The following is a 12,173-nucleotide window of genomic DNA, read 5'->3' on the forward strand; positions in this document are numbered from 1 at the left end:
AAAACAAAATTGGGCAGCTGATAGACCAGTGAATCTTTTTTTCCTATCAAGTATAAAGGCCTATAAAGATTGCAACATTTTGATTTGACAGTGACATTACTTACTGAAGTAAACTATGATAAAGAAGAAGCCCTAAAATGTGAAAAAAAAAATTTTTTTTGGCGCAGACAAAAGCACTGAAGGTGCATTTGTGAAACTTTACCAAGTTGTTGCATGAGAAATTTGATAAAAATGTAAGAATATACAAAACATACATCTAACATTAACTAACACATTTTGAGTAATTTCATTTTGATGAAATTACTCAAAATGTGTTAGTTAATGTTAGATGTATTTTTTTTTTAGTTGAAGACAACCCACTGTTTAGCTATTCTTAAATAATAGGGTGTACAAAATAAACAACTCTTGAACGTAGAGATGTTTTGAAATTCAATGTAGACTCTAGTGAATGGCGACAATTCCTATTATGTTAGTACCATAAATAGTGGTACCCATATCAATCTTTTTTAATATTACTTAGAAATATATTCTGTATTCGAAATTTATTTTAACTTCGTTCCAAATAATAATTAAAAGTACAGTACTTAGTTTTGTACTTTTACAATTTAAAAGGACAATTTTTATCGTTAGATTTTGTTTATTAGGTACGACTGTGCCTCATTTATTAAACCTAGTCATCCTGAAAGTCTGTAATTTTGATGGTCAGATTTTTTTTTGTAAAAAATAATTATCATTAATTAATTCTTTATAGTCAACAAAGGATTTGTTTAGTTATGTGTCAAGGTTAGTGTTGAATATTACCTGTATAATTAAGTATACACACATTTTTTAAAAACTTCAATAGTGTCTTTGTTATACCCCTATCAGAGGTGGAAAAAGACAAAGATCTAAAACAGTTATGTCTCTATTTCATACCGCATGCGGTGTCAATAAGGACAGACAAAAAATAAACAAAAAATAAGGTTACTTATTAATTTTATTTATCAAAAAAAGCATAGCTTTAAAGGAGCAGGATATTTCAACCCTTAAATAATTCAAATATAAATAAAGACAAAACAATATTCTCAGTCAGTGATACTAGAAAACCCTTACAAATTTCCCTAAGTGTTTAAATTTAAATTAACATTTATAAATTTGCGTCATTTCTATTTTTCTTACTAAAATGATTTTTTTTTATTGACAGCTGTCAAATATATACATTGTAGCTAGTAACTATGGAGAAATATTCGATTGCAATATTTCGCATTACAGTTAACATAACAATTATTGCCAACTGATCATGTATTAAGTCGTACATTTGTGAATTGGGCTCTTGCAGCAAAAGAAGAAAATAATGATTTTTTTAACAAAGTAGTTTTTAGTGATGAAGCTCATTTTAAAATTGATGGGTATGTAAACAAACAGAATTTTCGAAAGTAAGAAAATCCACGAGGCCACCAAGATTATGTGATCTAACACCATTAGATTTCTTTTGGTGGTCACTTATCTTACATTTTTTTCTTTTATTAACTGCCATGTGTCTACAAACTGTGTCACTACTTTAGGTCTAGTTGTTTTCCAGCCTTTATTATTAATTATTCTGGAAACATATAACAATGTCTTTTAATTTTTTTAATTTTTTTATTTTAGGTCCTAACGGTCTTGTCACAGAGCACCGCGGATGTGCATTTAACCAGGAAGTTCACGCCTCCTTCCTTACCGTGACGCGAAAATTTGTCCAGAGCTCGTTTCGAACCTGGATCTCCTGCTTAAAAAGCAAGCGCTCTAACCATTACGCCACGGCCGCACAAATATTTATAAACATTTTGCTTAATGTTGTTACTTATGTTCTGTTAAATATGAATGTTATTTCACTTAAGTTATGTTATATACATGTTATATTATCTTATAGTATGTGCTATAGCACATACCATGTCTTTTAACTTATATATACACTTATCTATATAAACTTATACAAAGATATGAATTTCAATAAATCAGTTAAAATAAAATCTTTAATTAGAAAAAGTCACCATTCCTAAGACTTCTTTACTTTTATCTATTCAGTTATAACAGTAGCAATATTAATCGTAGTAGTAATATTAATCAAAATTAATTGTCATTGAAAAGAAAGATATGCTGCTCCACGAACGGAAAGCATATTTGCTAGAATTCAGTGTCAAGAAGTCTTAAAGTCTGTTAAATTGATTTTACTTAAGACATTAAAGTAAAATCAAATTAACTTAAGAACTAAATCAAGTATGAATTTTACCATTTATAATAACAATTAATAAGTCATAAGTTTGAATGATTTTAATCTTTTTTCTAAATTCAAACATATAATTATAACTTTTTTTTAGTTACATTTGTCATCACTTGATTAGCTTGCTTACTGTTGAAACATGGTTTTAATTTAATAAACTTATATGATGTAAAGTTTATTCTATAATTCATTAGTCAACAGTTAAGGAGAAGCTGGAATTTTACATAATAAGGTAAAAATAATTTTGTTTACTGCTAACATAATAAAATCAGTTTTTATGGTTATTTTGTGCTACGAGGTTGTTATTGTTATTAACAGTTACTGAAACTTTTCTTATGCTCATAAATTTTTATTGTGTGTCTTTTTCACTTTTTTTAATATGCTACCTTGGAAACACTGAATTTAGGTAATGGCAGGCTTTTCTTGATTTTTCTCTTCTGGTACCTGCTGCGTTGTAACATATTTTTAAAAAAACTTAACTGATGTTGAATTCTTTTTTGTCTTTATGTCGTTAGCTATAAGCAATGACATTGCTGATAGGGAGCTCAATTAAAAATATTATTTATAGAAAAATATGTACTTAACTATATTTTTTAAGATGATATACCAAGCCATATTGTTATTAATGATTGAATTACTAATAACCCCTATTATGGGTTGCTTTCTGCTAGTATATTATAATGTAGGTATGCTTTTTATTTTATTGGAAACGTAGTTAAGAAATAGAATAAAAAGTTTAATAATTTCATTTTAACTTTAAAACCGAAAGATTATTTACCCATATTGCTATTCCCTTTAGTATCTATATCACCTATAATGTCAATGCATTTGCCAGTCAGCTTGCAGTATGCAATTATTTGTTTTAAATTTGCCTTTTCTAATAAAACTGGAATAATTTCAAGACCAGGACCTACTTCTACATTGAGTATAATAGCAAAATTTGACAATTCAAGATGTACTTGTATTTGCTGATACCATGCAATACTTTTGCAAACATTTATAAAGTTGTGCAAAATGTAACATTGTTCCTTTGCAGGAGCATGTTTACCTTTAAACTGCATACACCCAATAACTTGGTAAAGGTCCCAGTTGTAAAATTTTGGTCCCAAAATATTACAACTGGGACCTTTACCAAGGTCCATTTTACAACATTTCAAACATTTAAGTCATATTTTAGATACTATTTCTGATATTGTATTTAATTCCAAACTGTATGAATATATATATTTTTATCTTTAGAAACAAGTTTATCACGTGTTATTGGCAATGGCCTTTTTTTTTATCAATGCCATAAATAAAATTTAGCAGACGGCCATTGAATTCCTTAATCAACAGGCAATCAATTAGGAATAAGTGATAAAGAACTATTTTTAATTCATACTGTAAACAACCCTCAAGTATGTCATGCATTGAATCTGGGCAAATGTTATAAGGAACAGAAAAATACTTAAGCTCTCACAAGAAATCTTGTTTACATACACCAGACAATTTAAAATATTCAGTATCACCAAAAAGTACTTGATAATCAGCAATGTTCTTTCTTTCTTTATTCTTAATCTTTAGTTCTTAAGTCTAAATCTTCTTCATAAAAAGTGTGTTGCATTTTTTCTTTTGTTGTATAGCAGTAATGGCAGCTTTTATTAGCATTAAAATTTGAACTATTACCAAAAATATGGTGCAATGCAAGATTATCCCCAGACCACATAACTACTGCACAAAATATGAAAATATAGCTTCCTTTTATATACAATTTAACTCCTTTTTCTAGAGCTACCAAGTCATTTACTAATGGTATTAAAAGCTTTTCATATCCATATTTTGCAACATCAGCTGAAAAACAATAAATTACGGGCAGGGCCGGCGCGAACACGTATTTTTATGGGAGGGTGGGTGGGGAAGAGAGGTGGGGGGGGGGGGGTTGTGAGTAAAAAAAATTGCCGACTAACTTTCTTCGTTATTATTATATGTAATCATTTTAGTATAGTATAGTTGATTACTAAAGTAACCAAAAATAAGCATTATTTTAAAAATATAAAAATCCTTATCTAAAAAAAATGACATCTTTTGAAGACTTTTTTTTCAACGGGTTTAGAAATATCCTAATAAACATTTATTCTCCGTTGTTTTACCACCTTTCAACAACACTTTATAAATCAATTTTTTCCAACATATCTTTATTAGTATTAAGAAGCAATACATTTTGAAGTCAATCAGCCTGCATTGGGGATCTTAAATAGTTTTTTAGCAATTTTAGTTTGTTAAATTTTCGTTCATTTAATGATGTACTTATGGGTGCTGTTAACATTAATCTTAATATTTTATTTATAGTTGGCAAGATTTTCTTGTGCATTTCTGATACATTAAAAATATATGATAAAATTTAAATGCCTTTACAATGATGAACCAACACTAAAAATTCAAAATAAATTTCTTCATAATCAGTTATCTTAGATGCATCACAACCTAGAGGAGATAGTTCTAAAAAATTTTTAAAGTCTACTACGTATTTGGTACATGTTCAATAGTTGAAATACATTTTTTAAATGCTCAGAAAACAATAAAACTAGAGAATCTAAAACTTTTTTGAACTCTGATCTATAAAATGTATGAAAATCAAATTTCGTCTGAGAATTCGGATTAGAATCTATGATTCAGGATCAATATCTAATTGAAGTGCATAACTTATTGAACATTCGACCAAATTATCCATGGTCACTTTTTCATTATTAATACTGTTGAAAACCTCAGTTGAACTGTTTAGCAATATAAAAACATCAACTATGTTAAAATCTTTAGCTTCAAAACTTTCAATTAGAATTTTTATTTTGTACATGATATTTTTCATAAAATACAAGGATACTATGAAGTCAAATGTCAGCATTTTTTTTAGATAATCCTAAAGCTTGAGTTCTAGTACTTTTATCTAAATTTAGACCAGTTAACATATCTACTAGAGTATTTATAATTGATTCTAATGAAACCCATATTATGATTTAATTGATTCTAATGAAACCCATTTTATCGATTCAGCTCAAGCTGTCCGTCTTGTTTTAGATAAATTACGGAGCTGTAAAGAATTTTCAATTAATGATAAACGTTTTTGTAAATATCCATATCTCTTTGTACTGGAAGAAAATGAAACAAACAATTGTTATAACACAGAAAATAAATCTCCAACTATAACACTGACATCACAGCTATGCTCAAAAAAATGTAATAGTTCTATGGGCCTGGCAAGGTATAAATGGAATTGAGCGACCAAGAAGATAAGATAATTTTTGTTGTGTTTCATTTATTTTGCCAGACATACTAGTAAAATTATATGTCTGAAAAACAAGATTTTGTGTAGATAATCCATTTTTAGTCACAAAAGTTTAAATTAATTCTGCAACGCCTTGTCGAGTTGTGTCTACAGCTTTAACTATTTCTAATAGTCTTTCTGATACCTCTTCATAATTATCAACATACCGAATAGAAACTGATAGCTGGTCTCGATGTGAAATATCTAGAGTAGTATTTGCTGTAACTGAATACATATCTGCCTCTTTTATTTCGGCAATAAGTTTTTCTTTTACTTCAGCACTTAACAAGTCTATAAACTCATTTTGTGATTCATGAGAAAGATAAGTGATATTTTTCGGAATGCTTTCTCGTCAAACCGTTTTTTAAATACAAAATTATGTCTTGATAATAATAATAGAATTTGTTTAAAATTGCTATTTTCTTCATTTTCTTCCCCCCTATAAGCTAAGCCCTGTTATGCAAGAGTACGAGTTACATTAAACAATATAGTTATTACTTCTTTGTGAAATTGTTGGTGGTGCATATCTTGAATTTCTTTTTTCTGTTATGCCTATTTATAATGCAGTCAATATGGTTAGAACTATTTAAAAAATTGCTGAAATCAAGTAATGCTAATTTATGCGTATTTGACGAAAAGTGTTGAAGAAGCTTACCAGGTTTCTTGGGACCTCTATCTTTCATTTTATGCCAAGTACGAACGCTTGTTTCTGTCCAAGCAGGATCAAGATAAGTTTTGTTTGGACCATTTGGAAACAAAGAGCAAATAAAACAAAAAGCAGCATCTTTGATTAAACATTGAGACATATTCTAAGTGTGGATATTCTTTATACCACAAAAAAAAATGTGATTAAACTATATTCTAAGTGTGGATATTCTTTATACCACAAAAAAAAATGTGATTAAACTATATTCTAAGTGTGGATATTCTTTATACCACAAAGAACTAAACTGACGTTGCTTTCCAGGTGGAATATCTGTGTTATTCCAAAATTTAATTAATTTAGGTTAGTTTGGACCTAAACCTAATAGATACTTCCTTTGAGATGAAGATTTTACAATAGTTCTATTACCAGGATCATGCTCAATAAAAAAATATGCATTCCCTTTAATTTCCTCATGAGAAGGTGTTACTAAAGCGCTCAAAACTTGTTTGCTTATAGGTATATATTTTTCAGATTCTTCTTTTATTGAGAAGACTATATGAGAAGTAGAAACTTAAAATAAACTTGGATTTATATAACTTTCTGTTTTAAGCTTTGTCAAAAGTAAGCTACATTCCTGGAAATTATTTATAAGTGACTCAAGCATTCCAGCGCAAGCAACCCAATCATAAGCACAATTGTCACCTGCAACCATAAAAAAAAAATAACTATTTAAATAAAATAAAAATACCAACTATATTTCATTAAATATTAAATAAGTTACCCAATTACAATACAACAATATATATGAGAAATACTAGAATAAAATGTATTATTTTATTATGTTTTTTTTTCACATTTTACATTAAGGTGGGCTGAAAAAACTGTCTTGAAAACAAGGAAACGGTAGGGTGTGCAATAGTTGCTCCATGACCTTGTTAGTTATTGTGCAAAATATTTGAATTTTGGAAGTCATTTTGTGGTGCTCCAAGGCGTCCCAATTTTATGACTGCCAAATGGCCCACTTTGGTTTTAAAATGGTATAGCTTCCAATGAAGTACTACCAAAATCAACCATAATTATAATTAAGGGCAGTGAAACAGAGTCAGATAAATAGGTAATGCAACAGACTGTTGTAAAAATTCTATGCTTTCTCTATTATCGCTCATTCATAACGAAAATAAAGTAAATACTATAAAATTAACTTAATGTACTTTTCAGCAAAACAAAGAATGTCGGAAGTTATTATGACACCCAGTAGCAAACCGAAGAATCTGATTAATGCTCAGGCAAGCATTACGACTATATTTATTACATTATTACATTATTACATAGCCGTAACCCTATTATTATTACGTGACAGAACTTTGCAAATTATGCTAACTTGAGAAGACTTAGGGTTAAAGTTAAAGTTGGGGTTAGGGTTTAGGTTTACATGCATCGGCCGCTTCTTAGCAATAACTGAGTTCGTGTTGTTTATGTTTTCAGGAAACAGAAAAGTGCAAGACTATACCCCGCAGCGTATCAAAGAAGCCGACAAGAAAGTCCCAATGCTGTCCAGTTTTCGGTTATCCGTCCAGAGCCAAAGAGACCCAGCTGCCAAAAAAGTCGGGTACAATGCGAAACTTTTTGCAGATACGACGAGAGATGTGACAGACAGTGCTCAGGATCCTGCAGCTTCCACAGTCGCAGAAAGAACAGCGCAACATAGCGAGCATATATGGGTCAAAGCGTCAATCTTGGTAATATCACATAAGAGAATTGGAGAGAAAATCAGAATGCTCCACAGCAATTGCAGAAACTTGTTAAACCATATAAATCCAGACAATGTTATCTGGCATACACCGAGCGACTTAAAAGGTTTGCTACCGAAACAGATCTGCAACTATTTGATATCGCAATCTGCTAATGTATCAATTTTCCAAGTTGCAGATACAAACTTGAGCATAAGGTGCCGCCTGCGGAGAAAAGCTTCTTGACGGACCATCGAAATCAACAAAAAATGATGATCGGCGGCGTTGATGTAAGAACTACAAAGAAACTAATGTTACGACAAAAACGCCAAAGACGAATTGATGATTTCAAGGAAAAACATCGCAAATGTATCAAAATTGATGAACAAGTTGACGATGTAAATGTTTCGGCAACGTCTGATGAGGACGACGCAAGAATGGATGTAATGGATCCGGATTTCAGTGTTACCACTGACACTACTGACAGAAAGTATCGGATATTGATAACAAGCAGCGCAAGAAACAAATGCGACTAGAACTACCAAATGTAGCTAAGATGTGCGACAGATATAAAGTTCCAGGTCGTTGAGCAGCAGCTATTGTCAGTACAGCATTGCAAGATGTGGGTCTTATACACAAAGGGGGCGCATCAATGGTAATAGATAAGAATAAACTTGACAGAGAACGGCGAAAAGTCAGAAAGCGATTACAAACCAGGCATTCCAACAAAAACTGAATGGACTCTATTTCGATGGCCGCAAAGATAAGACCAGAGTGCAAACTAGAAAAGGTATCAAAAACCATAGACCGATTATTGTTGAAGAACATGTGTGTCTAGTTCACGAGCCAAATTCAGAGTACCTAGACCATATTACACCTTCAAGTGGAGGAGCCGAGAGCATAACTATAAGTATCTGGGACTTTCTAAAGGAGAATAAAGTCAAAACAGATGATCTAATGACTATTGGGTGCGATGGCACTAATGTCAATACCGGCACACACTGAGGTGTGATCCGTTTGCTCGAAAAGCGCCTTGGTAGACCGCTTCAGAGGTTCGTCTGCTTATTGCATGCAAGTGAATTACCGTTGAGGCATCTGATTACTCATCTTAATCTTAATGGAGTTACGAGTGGTTTAAAATTGTTTTCTGGACTCATTGGAAGTTTACTGCCGACACGTGAAGATTTGCCCGTTGTACCATTTGTGGATATAAAGTTTGACAACTGTCTTCCTGTGGATTGTGCTGACTTGAGCACGGATCAAAAATATTTGTTCAACATGTGTAAAGCAGTAGAGACTGGGCAATGTCTTGAATATCTTGCGTTGCAAAAGCCCGGGCCCGTGGTACATTCATGATGGTTGATTATTTTGTCATTCTGAGAACATCTTGTTCTCAGAATGACAAAAGCTAATGCTAGCTGATGAAAGAGACCACATCAGAGAGCTGGGCTGCAGCTGGATACTTGCTGCACGGAAGGAGAACACATCAGAAGCACTGCGACAATTTTGAGTTCCAAGTTTAAACTTCAATGCCACAGATTACATTGACCTGGTAAACTGGAACAACTAAGACCGCTGCGAACCTTTGATGACGTTAGGAGCCTACCACAATTTTCCTGCCACACCCAAGCCACCGAGCGACATATTCGTTTAGTGACTGAGGCATCGGTGCCAGTTTGCACTGAACAACGAGACGGATTTATCCGTTCTGGTATTGAATCCAGAAAGAAAATAAAAACGTTTGACAACAAAGAACAATACAGACTTTAACATTTTATTTGCACGTGTATTGTGTACTTGTGTACTGTGTAGTACAAGTATTTTAAGGAACTAAATTAAACATTGCTTAGTTGTATGTAAAATGTCAGAAAATTACAAAATGGCATAAAATTAATGATATTTCAAGAGTGTTGGGGCACCCCAAGATCAACAAATTTATGAGCTCTACATTTTTGTTTTTACTAATGCTACTATGGAGCAACTATTCCACCCCCTGCCAATTATAGATTTGCAATTTTTTTATTTAGAATACTTTCAGCCCATCTTATTTTACATGCTGCATTTTGCAATTTGTTGTCATTTTTCATTATTTTATGGAATACTATATTAAAGACAAATACTTAAGCTCTTTATTAATAAAAAGCTTACCTGAGTTATCAGTAATAATCTCAAAATATGTAGCTTCTTTTATAACATTAACAACAGTTTGAATACTTTCGTAGTGCTTTGGCCTGTCATGATTGGCTCAACAGAGTTCTAAATATGTTTCAAAATATTTTTTTAGCAATATATTGAAATAAAATTTTATTAATATATTATAAAATGTTTATATATTGTACACATAACTCTATCTTACATTTAAATTCACCAAATGGTCCACCTTTCACCAAATAGTCAACCTCACCAAATTCACCAAATGGTAAACCTTTTCAGCTACAGCTGAAAAGGTTGATTTTAGTGCTGCTGATAGTAAATTTATATCAGTATCTAAAGCAACAGTGTTTTTTCCTTATTTTCTAAATATCAGAAACACAAAAATAACAACTTATAATTTTTTTAATTATAATTTATAATATATTTAAACAAACTCACATAGTTTATGTCATACTCTGATTATGATGATTTCGGTGCATTTTGTAAATGAGTTGAAGATAAGTTTTCCAGGTTTGATGAACTCTCAAACGAAGATAAACTAGCTAACTAACAAAATAAGTATACACTTTATAAAAGAGTAAACGATCATAAACATATTTTAAAAACCGGTAGCCGACAATAAATCATATATAGCTGACCTACTTTTTGCAATCGAAACGGGATTATGATTAACTCTTAAGACTTTTAAAAGTACGATTAACTTATTATACGATTAACTTTTAAAACTTAAAATTGTAAATCTTAAAAGTTAATCGTAATAGATTTTAAAAAATGTTGTAAAAAATTTAAAGTAAATACTTTAAAATGTAATCGTAAAAATTTAATCAGTCTGCATTGCCGACTAAGGTCACTGAATCCGTTTTGTGCCGACTAAGATTCAGTAATCACAGTATATTTGAGGCTGAAGAGCGTTTAAATGTTTTTAATAAAAAGAGTGATTTTTATATTGTTCTGCATCACTATAACAAGTTAATTTATTTAATTTTGTACTAATGTTACTATCTATTTTATTGACTGTGTACTACGAAAGTACCATAGAAATGGTTTCTAGTATTGGACTATATTACATAGTTTCGTTTACATAACTTATCATATTATTTTATAAACATTATATCTCAGATCTGAACCCAACAGTTATTTCAATAAGTGCAACCATCTCTTTTTGTTGTAAGTATTTTTTTAGCAAGTAGTTAGATGCAATTAAACTACATTTTACACACTCATATTCAATATCATTTAGAACATCATTTACTCTGCCAGCGTCAGTTTCATTTTTGAGCATTTTTTTGGACACTTTCAATTACTGCGGATAAAATATTTTAAATATTTTTTCCTATATACTGAATTACAACTTCACTTGTGTTACAACATCTAATCTTAGATGTCGTAACAAGTGATCCTTATAATAAGGATGACTTGGATGCTTCCTATATAAATAAAATTTAAGGGCATAGACCTGTCATATGTTCTAAAACAACCACTTTGTCTGCAAGAAATCTTACAGTTTTGTGTTGAAGAAATACCATGGCGATGATGAAAATGTTTTAAAAGCTCACTTACAATCTTTAATGATTCTAAGATTGACTCACAAAATACACAAAAGTAACCCATTGTTTATACTAATATTGATGAAAATGTTACAAGTAAAAAATACAAACGAAAACCTTAAAAATATACTCAAATTTCAAGTTATTAAATAATTTTATTTAGATAACTACTTCTCAAAACTCCAATTTTTTTTAGTTTTAAAGCATGCGTTTTTTGAAAAACTTTTAACACGTATCTAGTGTCAGCAAGAAAGTAGAATTTGCATTTAACACATGCGCTTTAGAACGGTGTTAATAGAATTTAACATTACCTTGTATTAAATGAAAGCAACGCAAGATCAAGTGTTTGTTTTCGACACAAGGTATTTTACAGTGTGCAAATGTTATTAAACAAATATTTTTGAAGAATTGTGAAAGAATTCATAAAATTTATTAGTTTTAAAAAACGTTTAAAAAGAGTTTCTACTATTAATTTTTTTTAAATTGCATTTTTCTCGAAATACATATAAAGCATCTTAAGGCGTTTTGAAAAACGGCACAGTTTAATTATAAG

At 30.7% G+C, this 12,173-nt stretch overlaps 1 long non-coding RNA gene across 1 annotated transcript; it reads right to left on the minus strand.

Annotated features, from left to right (window-relative positions):
* Nucleotides 1–6,475: 6,475 nt before the first annotated feature.
* On the minus strand, nucleotides 6,476–10,397 carry LOC136079015 (uncharacterized). The gene is made up of 3 exons (XR_010637863.1): nucleotides 10,276–10,397; nucleotides 10,068–10,175; nucleotides 6,476–6,891 (listed from the first exon to the last, which is right to left on the minus strand). It is a non-coding gene; the product is annotated as an uncharacterized LOC136079015 (long non-coding RNA).
* Between the last annotated feature and the right edge of the window lie 1,776 nt (nucleotides 10,398–12,173).

The sequence above is a fragment of the Hydra vulgaris genome, chromosome 04 (genome assembly GCF_038396675.1).
Source record: "Hydra vulgaris chromosome 04, alternate assembly HydraT2T_AEP".
In the NCBI taxonomy this organism is placed as follows: domain Eukaryota; kingdom Metazoa; phylum Cnidaria; class Hydrozoa; order Anthoathecata; family Hydridae; genus Hydra; species Hydra vulgaris.